Source organism: Gorilla gorilla, chromosome Y (assembly GCF_029281585.2).
Source record: "Gorilla gorilla gorilla isolate KB3781 chromosome Y, NHGRI_mGorGor1-v2.1_pri, whole genome shotgun sequence".
NCBI lineage: Eukaryota > Metazoa > Chordata > Mammalia > Primates > Hominidae > Gorilla > Gorilla gorilla.
In genome coordinates, this window is record NC_073248.2 from 60,560,166 (window position 1) to 60,583,687 (window position 23,522).

Consider the following 23,522-nt stretch of genomic DNA (forward strand, 5'->3'; position numbering starts at 1 on the left):
TATTATATACTGTAAATAAAATATCAAATTTCAACAAATATATATTACATTCTGTATGTTTAATATCAAATTACACCAAATATACATTATATACTGTACATAAAATATCAAATTTCACAAACTATGTATTATGTACTATACATAAAGTATGAAAGAACACTAAATATATATTATATACTGTACATAAAATATCAAATTTCACCAAATATGTATTAAATACTGTACATAAAATATCAAATTTCACCAAATATATATTATATACTGTACATAAAATATAAAATTTCACCAAATATGTTTTATATACTATACATAAAACATGAAAGTACACTACATATATATTATACACTGTACATGAAATATCACATTTCACCAAATATATAGTTTATACTGTACATAAAATATCAAACTTCAAAAAATATATAATATACTGTACATAAAATATCAAATTACACAAAATATGTATTATATACTGTACAGAAAGTATGAAAGAACACTAAATATATATTATATACTGTACAAAAAATATCAAATTTCACCAAATATATATTATTTACTGTACATAAAATATCAAATTTCACCTAATATGTATTAAATACTATACATGAAATATGAAAGTACACTACATGTATATTATATACTGTATATAAAATATCAAATTTCTCCATGAAATATGAAAGTACACTACATATATATTATATACTGTATATAAAATATCAAATTTCTCCATATATGTTATATGACGTATATAAAATATGAAATTTCACAAAATATGTATTATACTCTGTACAAAAAGTATGAAAGAACACTATATATATATTATATACTGTACATAAAATATCAAATTTCACCAAATATATATTACATACTGTACATAAAATATCAAATTTCACCAAATATATATTATATACTGTACATAAAATATCAAATTTCACCAAATATGTATTATATACTATACATAAAATATGACAGTACACTACATATATATTATATACTGTACACGAAATATCACATTTCACCAAATATATAGTATATACTGTACATAAAATATCAAACTTCAAGAAATATATAATACACTGTACATAAAATATAAAATTACACAACATATGTATTATAAACTGTACATAAAGTATGAAAGAACACTAAATATATATTATATACTGTAAATAAAATATCAAATTTCAACAAATATATATTACATTCTGTATGTTTAATATCAAATTTCTCCAAATATACATTATATACTGTACATAAAATATCAAATTTCACAAACTATGTATTATGTACTGTACATAAAGTATGAAAGAACACTAAATATATATTATATACTGTACATAAAATATCAAATTTCACAAAATATGTATTAAATACTGTACATAAAATATCAAATTTCACCAAATATATATTATATACTGTACATAAAATATAAAATTTCAACAAATATGTATTATATACTATACATAAAACATAAAAGTACACTACATATATATTATACACTGTACATGAAATATCACATTTCACCAAATATATAGTTTATACTGTACATAAAATATCAAACTTCAAAAAATATATAATATACTGTACATAAAATATCAAATTACACAAAATATGTATTATATACTGTACAGAAAGTATGAAAGAACACTAAATATATATTATATACTGTACAAAAAATATCAAATTTCACCAAATATATATTACATACTGTCTGTAAAATATCAAATTTCACCAAATATATATTATATACTGAACATAAAATATCAAATTTCACCTAATATGTATTAAATACTATACATGAAATATGAAAGTACCCTACATGTATATTATATACTGTATATAAAATATCAAATTTCTCCATATATGTTATATGACGTATATAAAATATGAAATTTCACAAAATATGTATTATACTCTGTACAAAAAGTATGAAAGAACACTATATATATATTATATACTGTACATAAAATATCAAATTTCACCAAATATATATTACATACTGTACATAAAATATCAAATTTCACCAAATATATATTGTATACTGTACACAAAATATCAAACTTCACCAAATATATATTATATACTATACATAAAATATGACAGTACAATACATATATATTATATACTGTACACGAAATATCACAGTTCACCAAATACATAGTTTTTACTGTACATAAAATATCAAACTTCAAAAAATATAAAATATACTGTACATAAAATATTAAATTACACAAAATATGTATTATATACTGTACATAAAGTATGAAAGAACACTAAATATGTATTATATACTGTACATTAAATATCTAATTTAACCAAATATGTATTATATACTATACATAAAATATGAAAGTACACTACATATATATTATATACTGTACACGAAATATCACATTTCACAAAATATATAGTTTATACTGTACATAAAATATCAAACTTCAAAAAATATATAATATACTGTACATGAAATATCAAATTACACAAAATATGTATTATATACTGTACAGAAAGTATGAAAGAACACTAAATATATATTATATACAGTACATAAAATATCAAATTTCAAAAACTATGTATTATATACTGTACATAAAGTATGAAAGAACACTAAATATGCATTATATACTGTACATAAAATATAAATTTCAACAAATATATATTACATACTGTACATAAAATATCAAATTTCACCAGATATATATTATATACTGTACATAAAATATCAAATTTCACCAAATATGTATTATATACTATACATAAAATATGAAAGTACACTACTTATATATTATACACTGTACACGAAATATCACATTTCACCAAATAAATAGTTTACACTGTACATAAAATATCAAAATTCAAAAAATATATAATATACTGTACATAAAATATCAAATTACACAAAATATGTATTATATACTGTACAGAAAGTATGAAAGAACACTAAATATATATTATATACTGTACATAAAATATCAAATTTCACCAAATATGTATTACATACTGTCTGTAAAATATCAAATTTCACCAAATATATATTATATACTGTACATAAAATATCAAATTTCACCTAATATGTATTAAATACTATACATGAAATATGAAAGTACACTACATGTATATTATATACTGTATATAAAATATCAAATTTCTTCATATATGTTATATGACGTATATAAAATATGAAATTTCACAAAATATGTATTATACTCTGTACAAAAAGTATGAAAGAACACTATATATATTATATACTGTACATAAAATATCAAATTTCACCAAATATATATTACATACTGTACATAAAATATCAAATTTCACCAAATATATATTATATACTGTACACAAAATATCAAACTTCACCAAATATGTATTATATACTATACATAAAATATGACAGTACACTACATATATATTATATACTGTACACGAAATATCACAGTTCACCAAATACATAGTTTTTACTGTACATAAAATATCAAACTTCAAAAAATATAAAATATACTGTACATAAAATATCAAATTACACAAAATATGTATTATATACTGTACATAAAGTATGAAAGAACACTAAATATGTATTATATACTGTACATTAAATATCTAATTTAACCAAATATGTATTATATACTATACATAAAATATGAAAGTACACTACATATATATTATATACTGTACACGAAATATCACATTTCACAAAATATATAGTTTATACTGTACATAAAATATCAAACTTCAAAAAATATATAATATACTGAACATAAAATATCAAATTACACAAAATATGTATTATATACTGTACAGAAAGTATGAAAGAACACTAAATATATATTATATACTGTACATAAAATATCAAATTTCACAAACTATCTATTATATACTGTACATAAAGTATGAAAGAACACTAAATATGCATTATATACTGTACATAAAATATAAATTTCAACAAATATATATTACATACTGTACATAAAATATCAAATTTCACCAGATATATATTATATACTGTACATAAAATATCAAATTTCACCAAATATGTATTATATACTATACATAAAATATGAAAGTACACTACATATATATTATACACTGTACATGAAATATCACATTTCACCAAATATATAGTTTATACTGTACATAAAATATCAAACTTCAAAAAATATATAATATACTGTACATAAAATATCAAATTACACAAAATATGTATTATATACTGTACAGAAAGTATGAAAGAACACTAAATATATATTATATACTGTACAAAAAATATCAAATTTCACCAAATATATATTACATACTGTCTGTAAAATATCAAATTTCACCAAATATATATTATATACTGAACATAAAATATCAAATTTCACCTAATATGTATTAAATACTATACATGAAATATGAAAGTACCCTACATGTATATTATATACTGTATATAAAATATCAAATTTCTCCATATATGTTATATGACGTATATAAAATATGAAATTTCACAAAATATGTATTATACTCTGTACAAAAAGTATGAAAGAACACTATATATATATTATATACTGTACATAAAATATCAAATTTCACCAAATATATATTACATACTGTACATAAAATATCAAATTTCACCAAATATATATTGTATACTGTACACAAAATATCAAACTTCACCAAATATATATTATATACTATACATAAAATATGACAGTACAATACATATATATTATATACTGTACACGAAATATCACAGTTCACCAAATACATAGTTTTTACTGTACATAAAATATCAAACTTCAAAAAATATAAAATATACTGTACATAAAATATTAAATTACACAAAATATGTATTATATACTGTACATAAAGTATGAAAGAACACTAAATATGTATTATATACTGTACATTAAATATCTAATTTAACCAAATATGTATTATATACTATACATAAAATATGAAAGTACACTACATATATATTATATACTGTACACGAAATATCACATTTCACAAAATATATAGTTTATACTGTACATAAAATATCAAACTTCAAAAAATATATAATATACTGTACATGAAATATCAAATTACACAAAATATGTATTATATACTGTACAGAAAGTATGAAAGAACACTAAATATATATTATATACAGTACATAAAATATCAAATTTCAAAAACTATGTATTATATACTGTACATAAAGTATGAAAGAACACTAAATATGCATTATATACTGTACATAAAATATAAATTTCAACAAATATATATTACATACTGTACATAAAATATCAAATTTCACCAGATATATATTATATACTGTACATAAAATATCAAATTTCACCAAATATGTATTATATACTATACATAAAATATGAAAGTACACTACTTATATATTATACACTGTACACGAAATATCACATTTCACCAAATAAATAGTTTACACTGTACATAAAATATCAAAATTCAAAAAATATATAATATACTGTACATAAAATATCAAATTACACAAAATATGTATTATATACTGTACAGAAAGTATGAAAGAACACTAAATATATATTATATACTGTACATAAAATATCAAATTTCACCAAATATGTATTACATACTGTCTGTAAAATATCAAATTTCACCAAATATATATTATATACTGTACATAAAATATCAAATTTCACCTAATATGTATTAAATACTATACATGAAATATGAAAGTACACTACATGTATATTATATACTGTATATAAAATATCAAATTTCTTCATATATGTTATATGACGTATATAAAATATGAAATTTCACAAAATATGTATTATACTCTGTACAAAAAGTATGAAAGAACACTATATATATTATATACTGTACATAAAATATCAAATTTCACCAAATATATATTACATACTGTACATAAAATATCAAATTTCACCAAATATATATTATATACTGTACACAAAATATCAAACTTCACCAAATATGTATTATATACTATACATAAAATATGACAGTACACTACATATATATTATATACTGTACACGAAATATCACAGTTCACCAAATACATAGTTTTTACTGTACATAAAATATCAAACTTCAAAAAATATAAAATATACTGTACATAAAATATCAAATTACACAAAATATGTATTATATACTGTACATAAAGTATGAAAGAACACTAAATATGTATTATATACTGTACATTAAATATCTAATTTAACCAAATATGTATTATATACTATACATAAAATATGAAAGTACACTACATATATATTATATACTGTACACGAAATATCACATTTCACAAAATATATAGTTTATACTGTACATAAAATATCAAACTTCAAAAAATATATAATATACTGAACATAAAATATCAAATTACACAAAATATGTATTATATACTGTACAGAAAGTATGAAAGAACACTAAATATATATTATATACTGTACATAAAATATCAAATTTCACAAACTATCTATTATATACTGTACATAAAGTATGAAAGAACACTAAATATGCATTATATACTGTACATAAAATATAAATTTCAACAAATATATATTACATACTGTACATAAAATATCAAATTTCACCAGATATATATTATATACTGTACATAAAATATCAAATTTCACCAAATATGTATTATATACTATACATAAAATATGAAAGTACACTACTTATATATTATATACTGTACACGAAATATCACATTTCAACAAATATATAGTTTATACTGTACATAAAATATCAAAATTCAAAAAATATATAATATACTGTACATAAAATATCAAATTACACAAAATATGTATTATATACTGTACATAAAGTCTGAAAGAACACTAAATATATATTGTATACTGTACATAAAATATCAAATTTCACCAAATATGTATTACATACTTTATGTAAAATATCAAATTTCACCAAATATATATTATATACTGTACATAAAATATCAAATATCACCAAATATGTATTATATACTATACATAAAATATGAAAGTACACTACATATATATTATATACTGTACATAAGATATCAAATTTCACCATAGATATTATATAACATACATAAAATATCAAATTTCACAAACTATGTATTATATACTGTACATAAAGTATGAAAGAACACTAAATATATATTATATACTGTACATAAAATATAAATTTCAACAAATATATATTACATACTGTACATAAAATATCAAATTTCACCAAATATATATTATATACTGTACATAAAATATCAAATTTCACCAAATATGTATTATATACTATACATAAAATATGACAGTACACTACATATATATTATATACTGTACACGAAATATCACATTTCACCAAATATATAGTATATACTGTACATAAAATATCAAACTTCAAGAAATATATAATACACTGTACATAAAATATAAAATTACACAACATATGTATTATATACTGTACATAAAGTATGAAAGAACACTAAATATATATTATATACTGTAAATAAAATATCAAATTTCAACAAATATATATTACATTCTGTATGTTTAATATCAAATTTCACCAAATATACATTATATACTGTACATAAAATATCAAATTTCACAAACTATGTATTATGTACTGTACATAAAGTATGAAAGAACACTAAATATATATTATATACTGTACATAAAATATCAAATTTCACCAAATATGTATTAAACACTGTACATAAAATATCAAATTTCACCAAATATATATTATATACTGTACATAAAATATAAAATTTAACCAAATATGTATTATATACTATACATAAAACATGAAAGTACACTACATACATATTATACACTGTACATGAAATATCACATTTCACCAAATATATAGTTTATACTGTACATAAAATATCAAACTTCAAAAAATATATAATATACTGTACATAAAATATCAAATTACACAAAATATGTATTATATACTGTACAGAAAGTATGAAAGAACACTAAATATATATTATATACTGTACAAAAAATATCAAATTTCACCAAATATATATTACATACTGTCTGTAAAATATCAAATTTCACCAAATATATATTATATACTGTACATAAAATATCAAATTTCACCTAATATGTATTAAATACTATACATGAAATATGAAAGTACACTACATGTATATTATATACTGTATAAAAAATATCAAATTTCTCCATATATGTTATATGACATATATAAAATATGAAATTTCACAAAATATGTATTATACTCTGTACAAAAAGTATGAAAGAACACTATATATATATTATATACTGTACATAAAATATCAAATTTCACCAAATATATATTACATAATGTACATAAAATATCAAATTTCACCAAATATATATTATATACTGTACACAAAATAACAAACTTCACCAAATATGTATTATATACTATACATAAAATATGACAGTACACTACATATATATTATATACTGTACACGAAATATCACAGTTCACCAAATACATAGTTTTTACTGTACATAAAATATCAAACTTCAAAAAATATAAAATATACTGTACATAAAATATCAAATTACACAAAATATGTATTGTATACTGTACATAAAGTATTAATGAACACTAAATATGTATTATATACTGTACATTAAATATCTAATTTAACCAAATATGTATTATATACTATACATAAAATATGAAAGTACACTACATATATATTACATACGGTACATAAGATATCAAATTTCACCATATATGTTATATAAGGTACATAAAATATCAAATTACACAAAATATGTATTATATGCTGTACATAAAGTATGAAAGAACACTAAATATATATTATATACTGTACATAAAATATCAAATTTCACCAAATATATATTACATACTGTATGTAATATATCAAATTTCACCAAATACATATTATATACTGTACATAAAATATCAAATTTCACCAAATATGTATTATATACTATACATAAAATATGAAAGTACACTGCTTATATATTATATACTGTACACGAAATATCACATTTCACCAAATATATAGTTTATACTGTACATAAAATATCAAAATTCAAAAAATATATAATATACTGTACATAAAATATCAAATTACACAAAACATGTATTATATACTGTACATAAAGTCTGAAAGAACACTAAATATATATTATATACTGTAAATAAAATATCAAATTTCAACAAATATATATTACATTCTGTATGTTTAATATCAAATTTCACCAAATATACATTATATACTGTACATAAAATATCAAATTTCACAAACTATGTATTATGTACTGTACATAAAGTATGAAAGAACACTAAATATATATTATATACTGTACATAAAATATCAAATTTCACCAAATATGTATTAAATACTGTACATAAAATATCAAATTTCACCAAATATATATTATATACTGTACATAAAATATAAAATTTCACCAAATATGTATTATATACTATACACAAAACATGAAAGTACACTACATATATATTATACACTGTACATGAAATATCACATTTCACCAAATATATAGTTTATACTGTACATAAAATATCAAACTTCAAAAAATATATAATATACTGTACATAAAATATCAAATTACACAAAATATGTATTATATACTGTACAGAAAGTATGAAAGAACACTAAATATATATTATATACTGTACAAAAAATATCAAATTTCACCAAATATATATTACATACTGTCTGTAAAATATCAAATTTCACCAAATATATATTATATACTGTACATAAAATATCAAATTTCACCTAATATGTATTAAATACTATACATGAAATATGAAAGTACACTACATGTATATTATATACTGTATAAAAAATATCAAATTTCTCCATATATGTTATATGACGTATATAAAATATGAAATTTCACAAAATATGTATTATACTCTGTACAAAAAGTATGAAAGAACACTATATATATATTATATACTGTACATAAAATATCAAATTTCACCAAATATATATTACATACTGTACATAAAATATCAAATTTCACCAAATATATATTATATACTGTACACAAAATATCAAACTTCACCAAATATGTATTATATACTATACATAAAATATGACAGTACACTACATATATATTATATACTGTACACGAAATATCACAGTTCACCAAATACATAGTTTTTACTGTACATAAAATACCAAACTTCAAAAAATATAAAATATACTGTACATAAAATATCAAATTACACAAAATATGTATTATATACTGTACATAAAGTATGAAAGAACACTAAATATGTATTATATACTGTACATTAAATATCTAATTTAACCAAATATGTATTATATACTATACATAAAATATGAAAGTACACTACATATATATTATATACTGTACACGAAATATCACATTTCACAAAATATATAGTTTATACTGTACATAAAATATCAAACTTCAAAAAATATATAATATACTGTACATAAAATATCAAATTACACAAAATATGTATTATATACTGTACAGAAAGTATGAAAGAACACTAAATATATATTATATAGTGTACATAAAATATCAAATTTCACAAACTATGTATTATATACTGTACATAAAGTATGAAAGAACACTAAATATGCATTATATACTGTACATAAAATATAAATTTCAACAAATATATATTACATACTGTACATAAAATATCAAATTTCACCAGATATATATTATATACTGTACATAAAATATCAAATTTCACCAAATATGTATTATATACTATACATAAAATATGAAAGTACACTACTTATATATTATATACTGTACACGAAATATCACATTTCACCAAATATATAGTTTATACTGTACATAAAATATCAAAATTCAAAAAATATATAATATACTGTACATAAAATATCAAATTACACAAAATATGTATTATATACTGTACATAAAGTCTGAAAGAACACTAAATATATATTATATACTGTACATAAAATATCAAATTTCACCAAATATGTATTACATACTTTATGTAGAATATCAAATTTCACCAAATATATATTATATACTGTACATAAAATATCAAATATCACCAAATATGTATTATATACTATACATAAAATATGAAAGTACACTACATATATATTATATACTGTACATAAGATATCAAATTTCACCATAGATATTATGTAACATACATAAAATATCAAATTTCACAAACTATGTATTATGTACTGTACATAAAGTATGAAAGAACACTAAATATATATTATATACTGTACATAAAATATAAATTTCAACAAATATATATTACATACTGTACATAAAATATCAAATTTCACCAAATATATATTATATACTGTACATAAAATATCAAATTTCACCAAATATGTATTATATACTATACATAAAATATGACAGTACACTACATATATATTATATACTGTACACGAAATATTACATTTCACCAAATATATAGTATTTACTGTACATAAAATATCAAACTTCAAGAAATATATAATACACTGTACATAAAATATAAAATTACACAACATATGTATTATATACTGTACATAAAGTATGAAAGAACACTAAATATATATTATATACTGTAAATAAAATATCAAATTTCAACAAATATATATTACATTCTGTATGTTTAATATCAAATTTCACCAAATATACATTATATACTGTACATAAAATATCAAATTTCACAAACTATGTATTATGTACTGTACATAAAGTATGAAAGAACACTAAATATATATTATATACTGTACATAAAATATCAAATTTCACCAAATATGTATTAAATACTGTACATAAAATATCAAATTTCACCAAATATATATTATATACTGTACATAAAATATAAAATTTAACCAAATATGTATTATATACTATACATAAAACATGAAAGTACACTACATATATATTATACACTGTACATGAAATATCACATTTCACCAAATATATAGTTTATACTGTACATAAAATATCAAACTTCAAAAAATATATAATATACTGTACATAAAATATCAAATTACACAAAATATGTATTATATACTGTACAGAAAGTATGAAAGAACACTAAATATATATTATATACTGTACAAAAAATATCAAATTTCACCAAATATATATTACATACTGTCTGTAAAATATCAAATTTCACCAAATATATATTATATACTGTACATAAAATATCAAATTTCACCTAATATGTATTAAATACTATACATGAAATATGAAAGTACACTACATGTATATTATATACTGTATAAAAAATATCAAATTTCTCCATATATGTTATATGACATATATAAAATATGAAATTTCACAAAATATGTATTATTCTCTGTACAAAAAGTATGAAAGAACACTATATATATATTATGTACTGTACATAAAATATCAAATTTCACCAAATATATATTACATACTGTACATAAAATATCAAATTTCACCAAATATATATTATATACTGTACACAAAATATCAAACTTCACCAAATATGTATTATATACTATACATAAAATATGACAGTACACTACATATATATTATATACTGTACACGAAATATCACATTTCACAAAATATATAGTTTATACTGTACATAAAATATCAAACTTCAAAAAATATATAATATACTGTACATAAAATATCAAATTACACAAAATATGTATTATATACTGTACATAAAGTATGAAAGAACACTAAATATATATTATATACTGTACATAAAATATCAAATTTCACAAACTATGTATTATATACTGTACATAAAGTATGAAAGAACACTAAATATGCATTATATACTGTACATAAAATATAAATTTCAACAAATATATATTACATACTGTACATAAAATATCAAATTTCACCAGATATATATTATATACTGTACATAAAATATCAAATTTCACCAAATATGTATTATATACTATACATAAAATATGAAAGTACACTACTTATATATTATATACTGTACACGAAATATCACATTTCACCAAATATATAGTTTATACTGTACATAAAATATCAAAATTCAAAAAATATATAATATACTGTACATAAAATATCAAATTACACAAAATATGTATTATATACTGTACATAAAGTCTGAAAGAACACTAAATATATATTATATACTGTACATAAAATATCAAATTTCACCAAATATGTATTACATACTTTATGTAAAATATCAAATTTCACCAAATATATATTATATACTGTACATAAAATATCAAATATCACCAAATATGTATTATATACTATACATAAAATATGAAAGTACACTACATATATATTATATACTGTACATAAGATATCAAATTTCACCATAGATATTATATAACATACATAAAATATCAAATTTCACAAACTATGTATTATATACTGTACATAAAGTATGAAAGAACACTAAATATATATTATATACTGTACATAAAATATAAATTTCAACAAATATATATTACATACTGTACATAAAATATCAAATTTCACCAAATATATATTATATACTGTACATAAAATATCAAATTTCACCAAATATGTATTATATACTATACATAAAATATGACAGTACACTACATATATATTATATACTGTACACAAAATATCACATTTCACCAAATATATATTATATACTGTACATAAAATATCAAACTTCAAGAAATATATAATACACTGTACATAAAATATAAAATTACACAACATATGTATTATATACTGTACATAAAGTATGAAAGAACACTAAATATATATTATATACTGTAAATAAAATATCAAATTTCAACAAATATATATTACATTCTGTATGTTTAATATCAAATTTCACCAAATATACATTATATACTGTACATAAAATATCAAATTTCACAAACTATGTATTATGTACTGTACATAAAGTATGAAAGAACACTAAATATATATTATATACTGTACATAAAATATCAAATTTCACCAAATATGTATTAAATACTGTACATAAAATATCAAATTTCACCAAATATATATTATATACTGTACATAAAATATAAAATTTAACCAAATATGTATTATATACTATACATAAAACATGAAAGTACACTACATATATATTATACACTGTACATGAAATATCACATTTCACCAAATATATAGTTTATACTGTACATAAAATATCAAACTTCAAAAAATATATAATATACTGTACATAAAATATCAAATTACACAAAATATGTATTATATACTGTACAGAAAGTATGAAAGAACACTAAATATATATTATATACTGTACAAAAAATATCAAATTTCACCAAATATATATTACATACAGTCTGTAAAATATCAAATTTCACCAAATATATATTATATACTGTACATAAAATATCAAATTTCACCTAATATGTATTAAATACTATACATGAAATATGAAAGTACACTACATGTATATTATATACTGTATAAAAAATATCAAATTTCTCCATATATGTTATATGACATATATAAAATATGAAATTTCACAAAATATGTATTATACTCTGTACAAAAAGTATGAAAGAACACTATATATATATTATATACTGTACATAAAATATCAAATTTCACCAAATATATATTACATACTGTACATAAAATATCAAATTTCACCAAATATATATTATATACTGTACACAAAATATCAAACTTCACCAAATATGTATTATATACTATACATAAAATATGACAGTACACTACATATATATTATATACTGTACACGAAATATCACATTTCACAAAATATATAGTTTATACTGTACATAAAATATCAAACTTCAAAAAATATATAATATACTGTATATAAAATATCAAATTACACAAAATATGTATTATATACTGTACAGAAAGTATGAAAGAACACTAAATATATATTATATACTGTACATAAAATATCAAATTTCACAAACTATGTATTATATACTGTACATAAAGTATGAAAGAACACTAAATATGCATTATATACTGTACATAAAATATAAATTTCAACAAATATATATTACATACTGTACATAAAATATCAAATTTCACCAGATATATATTATATACTGTACATAAATTATCAAATTTCACCAAATATGTATTATATACTATACATAAAATATGAAAGTACACTACATATATATTATACACTGTACATGAAATATCACATTTCACCAAATATATAGTTTATACTGTACATAAAATATCAAACTTCAAAAAATATATAATATACTGTACATAAAATATCATATTACACAAAATATGTATTATATACTGTACAGAAAGTATGAAAGAACACTAAATATATATTATATACTGTACAAAAAATATCAAATTTCACCAAATATATATTACATACTGTCTGTAAAATATCAAATTTCACCAAATATATATTATATACTGTACATAAAATATCAAATTTCACCTAATATGTATTAAATACTATACATGAAATATGAAAGTACACTACATGTATATTATATACTGTATAAAAAATATCAAATTTCTCCATATATGTTATATGACATATATAAAATATGAAATTTCACAAAATATGTATTATACTCTGTACAAAAAGTATGAAAGAACACTATATATATATTATGTACTGTACATAAAATATCAAATTTCACCAAATATATATTACATACTGTACATAAAATATCAAATTTCACCAAATATATATTATATACTGTACACAAAATATCAAACTTCACCAAATATGTATTATATACTATACATAAAATATGACAGTACACTACATATATATTATATACTGTACACGAAATATCACATTTCACAAAATATATAGTTTATACTGTACATAAAATATCAAACTTCAAAAAATATATAATATACTGTACATAAAATATCAAATTACACAAAATATGTATTATATACTGTACATAAAGTATGAAAGAACACTAAATATATATTATATACTGTACATAAAATATCAAATTTCACAAACTATGTATTATATACTGTACATAAAGTATGAAAGAACACTAAATATGCATTATATACTGTACATAAAATATAAATTTCAACAAATATATATTACATACTGTACATAAAATATCAAATTTCACCAGATATATATTATATACTGTACATAAAATATCAAATTTCACCAAATATGTATTATATACTATACATAAAATATGAAAGTACACTACTTATATATTATATACTGTACACGAAATATCACATTTCACCAAATATATAGTTTATACTGTACATAAAATATCAAAATTCAAAAAATATATAATATACTGTACATAAAATATCAAATTACACAAAATATGTATTATATACTGTACATAAAGTCTGAAAGAACACTAAATATATATTATATACTGTACATAAAATATCAAATTTCACCAAATATGTATTACATACTTTATGTAAAATATCAAATTTCACCAAATATATATTATATACTGTACATAAAATATCAAATATCACCAAATATGTATTATATACTATACATAAAATATGAAAGTACACTACATATATATTATATACTGTACATAAGATATCAAATTTCACCATAGATATTATATAACATACATAAAATATCAAATTTCACAAACTATGTATTATATACTGTACATAAAGTATGAAAGAACACTAAATATATATTATATACTGTACATAAAATATAAATTTCAACAAATATATATTACATACTGTACATAAAATATCAAATTTCACCAAATATATATTATATACTGTACATAAAATATCAAATTTCACCAAATATGTATTATATACTATACATAAAATATGACAGTACACTACATATATATTATATACTGTACACGAAATATCACATTTCACCAAATATATAGTATATACTGTACATAAAATATCAAACTTCAAGAAATATATAATACACTGTACATAAAATATAAAATTACACAACATATGTATTATATACTGTACATAAAGTATGAAAGAACACTAAATATATATTATATACTGTAAATAAAATATCAAATTTCAACAAATATATATTACATTCTGTATGTTTAATATCAAATTTCACCAAATATACATTATATACTGTACATAAAATATCAAATTTCACAAACTATGTATTATGTCCTGTACATAAAGTATGAAAGAACACTAAATATATATTATATACTGTACATAAAATATCAAATTTCACCAAATATGTATTAAATACTGTACATAAAATATCAAATTTCACCAAATATATATTATATACTGTACATAAAATATAAAATTTCACCAAATATGTATTATATACTATACATAAAACATGAAAGTACACTACATATATATTATACACTGTACATGAAATATCACATTTCACCAAATATATAGTTTATACTGTACATAAAATATCAAACTTCAAAAAATATATAATATACTGTACATAAAATATCAAATTACACAAAATATGTATTATATACTGTACAGAAAGTATGAAAGAACACTAAATATATATTATATACTGTACAAAAAATATCAAATTTCACCAAATATATATTACATACTGTCTGTAAAATATCAAATTTCACCAAATACATATTATATACTGTACATAAAATATCAAATTTCACCTAATATGTATTAAATACTATACATGAAATATGAAAGTACACTACATGTATATTATATACTGTATAAAAAATATCAAATTTCTCCATATATGTTATATGACATATATAAAATATGAAATTTCACAAAATATGTATTATACTCTGTACAAAAAGTATGAAAGAACACTATATATATATTATATACTGTACATAAAATATCAAATTTCACCAAATATATATTACATACTGTACATAAAATATCAAATTTCACCAAATATATATTATATACTGTACACAAAATATCAAACTTCACCAAATATGTATCATATACTATACATAAAATATGACAGTACACTACATATATATTATATACTGTACACGAAATATCACATTTCACAAAATATATAGTTTATACTGTACATAAAATATCAAACTTCAAAAAATATATAATATACTGTACATAAAATATCAAATTACACAAAATATGTATTATATACTGTACAGAAAGTATGAAAGAACACTAAATATATATTATATACTGTACATAATATATCAAATTTCACAAACTATGTATTATATACTGTACATAAAGTATGAAAGAACACTAAATATGCATTATATACTGTACATAAAATATAAATTTCAACAAATATATATTTCATACTGTACATAAAATATCAAATTTCACCAGATATATATTATATACTGTATATAAAATATCAAATTTCACCAAATATGTATTATATACTATACATAAAATATGAAAGTACACTACTTATATATTATATACTGTACACGAAATATCACATTTCACCAAATATATAGTTTATACTGTACATAAAATATCAAAATTCAAAAAATATATAATATACTGTACATAAAATATCAAATTACACAAAATATGTATTATATACTGTACATAAAGTCTGAAAGAACACTAAATATATATTATATACTGTACATAAAATATCAAATTTCACCAAATATGTATTACATACTTTATGTAAAATATCAAATTTCACCAAATATATATTATATACTGTACATAAAATATCAAATATCACCAAATATGTATTATATACTATACATAAAATATGAAAGTACACTACGTATATATTATATACTGTACATAAGATATCAAATTTCACCATAGATATTATATAACATACATAAAATATCAAATTTCACAAACTATGTATTATATACTGTACATCAAGAATGAAAGAACACTAAATATGTATTATATACTGTACATAAAATATAAATTTCAACAAATATATATTACATACTGTACATAAAATATCAAATTTCACCAAATATATATTATATACTGTACATAAAATATCAAATTTCACCAAATATGTATTATATACTATACATAAAATATGACAGTACACTACATATATATTATATACTGTACACGAAATATCACATTTCACCAAATATATAGTATATACTGTACATAAAATATCAAACTTCAAGAAATATATAATACACTGTACATAAAATATAAAATTGCACAACATATGTATTATATACTGTACATAAAGTATGAAAGAACACTAAATATATATTATATACTGTAAATAAAATATCAAATTTCAACAAATATATATTACATTCTGTATGTTTAATATCAAATTTCACCAAATATACATTATATACTGTACATAAAATATCAAATTTCACAAACTATGTATTATGTACTGTACATAAAGTATGAAAGAACACTAAATATATATTATATACTGTACATAAAATATCAAATTTCACCAAATATGTATTAAATACTGTACATAAAATATCAAATTTCACCAAATATATATTATATACTGTACATAAAATATAAAATTTCACCAAATATGTATTATATACTATACATAAAACATGAAAGTACACTACATATATATTATACACTGTACATGAAATATCACATTTCACCAAATATATAGTTTATACTGTACATAAAATATCAAACTTCAAAAAATATATAATATACTGTACATAAAATATCAAATTACACAAAATATGTATTATATACTGTACAGAAAGTATGAAAGAACACTAAATATATATTATATACTGTACAAAAAATATCAAATTTCACCAAATATATATTACATACTGTCTGTAAAATATCAAATTTCACCAAATATATATTATATACTGTACATAAAATATCAAATTTCACCTAATATGTATTAAATACTATACATGAAATATGAAAGTACGCTACATGTATATTATATACTGTATATAAAATATCAAATTTCTCCATATATGTTATATGACGTATATAAAATATGAAATTTCACAAAATATGTATTATACTCTGTACAAAAAGTATGAAAGAACACTATATATATATTATATACTGTACATAAAATATCAAATTTCACCAAATATATATTACATACTGTACATAAAATATCAAATTTCACCAAATAGATATTATATACTGTACACAAAATATCAAACTTCACCAAATATGTATTATATACTATACATAAAATATGACAGTACACTACATATATATTATATACTGTACACGAAATATCACAGTTCACCAAATACATAGTTTTTACTGTACATAAAATATCAAACTTCACAAAATATAAAATATACTGTACAAAAAATATCAAATTACACAAAATATGTATTATATACTGTACATAAAGTATGAAAGAACACTAAATATGTATTATATACTGTACATTAAATATCTAATTTAACCAAATATGTATTATATACTATACATAAAATATGAAAGTACACTACATATATATTACATACTGTACATAAGATATCAAATTTCACCATATATGTTATGTAAGGTACATAAAATATCAAATTACACAAAATATGTATTATATGCTGTACATAAAGTATGAAAGAACACTAAATATATATTATATACTGTACATAAAATATCAAATTTCACCAAATATATATTACATACTCTATGTAATATATCAAATTTCACCAAATACATATTATATACTGTACATAAAATATCAAATTTCACCAAATATGTATTATATACTATACATAAAATATGAAAGTACACTAGATATATATTATATACTGTACATAAAATATCAAATTTCACCATATATATTATATAACGTACATAAAATATCAAATTTCACAAACTATGTATTATATACTGTACATAAAGTATGAAAGAACACAAAATATGCATTATATACTGTACATAAAATATAAATTTCAACAAATATATATTACATACTGTACATAAAATATCAAATTTCACCAAATATATATTATATACTGTACATAAAATATCAAATTTCACCAAATATGTATTATATACTATACATAAAATATGAAAGTACACTGCTTATATATTATATGCTGTACACGAAATATCACATTTCACCAAATATATAGTTTATACTGTACATAAAATATCAAAATTCAAAAAATATATAATATACTGTACATAAAATATCAAATTACACAAAACATGTATTATATACTGTACATAAAGTCTGAAAGAACACTAAATATATATTATATACTGTACATAAAATATCAAATTTCACCAAATATGTATTACATACTTTATGTAAAATATCAAATTTCACCAAATATATATTATATACTGTACATAAAATATCAAATATCACCAAATATGTATTATATACTATACATAAAATATGAAAGTACACTACGTATATATTATATACTGTACATAAAATATCAAATTTCACCATCTATATAATATAACATACATAAAATATCAAATTTCACAAACTATGTATTATATTCTGTACATCAAGAATGAAAGAACACTAAATATATATTATATACTGTACATAAAATATAAATTTCAACAAATATATATTACATACTGTACATAAAATATCAAATTTCACCAAATATATTTTATATACTCTACATAAAATATCAAATTTCACCAAATATGTATTATATACTATACATAAAATATGACAGTACACTACATATATATTATATACTGTACACGAAATATCACATTTCACCAAATATATAGTATATACTGTACATAAAATATCAAACTTCAAGAAATATATAATACACTGTACATAAAATATAAAATTACACAACATATGTATTATATACTGTACATAAAGTATGAAAGAACACTAAATATATATTATATACTGTAAATAAAATATCAAATTTCAACAAATATATATTACATTCTGTATGTTTAATATCAAATTTCACCAAATATACATTATATACTGTACATAAAATATCAAATTTCACAAACTATGTATTATGTACTGTACATAAAGTATGAAAGAACACTAAATATATATTATATACTGTACATAAAATATCAAATTTCACCAAATATGTATTAAATACTGTACATAAAATATCAAATTTCACCAAATATATATTATATACTGTACATAAAATATAAAATTTCACCAAATATGTATTATATACTATACATAAAACATGAAAGTACACTACATATATATTATACACTGTACATGAAATATCACATTTCACCAAATATATAGTTTATACTGTACATAAAATATCAAACTTCAAAAAATATATAATATACTGTACATAAAATATCAAATTACACAAAATATGTATTATATACTGTACAGAAAGTATGAAAGAACACTAAATATATATTATATACTGTACAAAAAATATCAAATTTCACCAAATATATATTATATACTGTCTGTAAAATATCAAATTTCACCAAATATATATTATATACTGTACATAAAATATCAAATTTCACCTAATATGTATTAAATACTATACATGAAATATGAAAGTACGCTACATGTATATTATATACTGTATATAAAATAACAAATTTCTCCATATATGTTATATGACGTATATAAAATATGAAATTTCACAAAATATGTATTATACTCTGTACAAAAAGTATGAAAGAACACTATATATGTTATATACTGTACATAAAATATCAAATTTCACCAAATATATATTACATACTGTACATAAAATATCAAATTTCACCAAATATATATTATATACTGTACACAAAATATCAAACTTCACCAAATATGTATTATATACTATACATAAAATATGACAGTACACTACATATATATTATATACTGTACACGAAATATCACAGTTCACCAAATACATAGTTTTTACTGTACATAAAATATCAAACTTCAAAAAATATAAAATATACTGTACATAAAATATCAAATTGCACAAAATATGTATTATATACTGTACATAAAGTATGAAAGAACACTAAATATGTATTATATACTGTACATTAAATATCTAATTTAACCAAATATGTATTATATACTATACATAAAATATGAAAGTACACTACATATATATTATATACTGAACACGAAATATCACATTTCACAAAATATATAGTTTATACTGTACATAAAATATCAAACTTCAAAAAATATATAATATACTGTACATAAAATATCAAATTACACAAAATATGTATTATATACTGTACAGAAAGTATGAAAGAACACTAAATATATATTATATACTGTACATAAAATATCAAATTTCACAAACTATGTATTATATACTGTACATAAAGTATGAAAGAACACTAAATATGCATTATATACTGTACATAAAATATAAATTTCAACAAATATATATTACATACTGTACATAAAATATCAAATTTCACCAGATATATATTATATACTGTACATAAAATATCAAATTTCACCAAATATGTATTATATACTATACATAAAATATGAAAGTACACTACTTATATATTATATACTGTACACGAAATATCACATTTCACCAAATATATAGTTTATACTCTACATAAAATATCAAAATTCAAAAAATATATAATATACTGTACATAAAATATCAAATTACACAAAATATGTATTATATACTGTACATAAAGTCTGAAAGAACACTAAATATATATTATATACTGTACATAAAATATCAAATTTCACCAAATATGTATTACATACTTTAT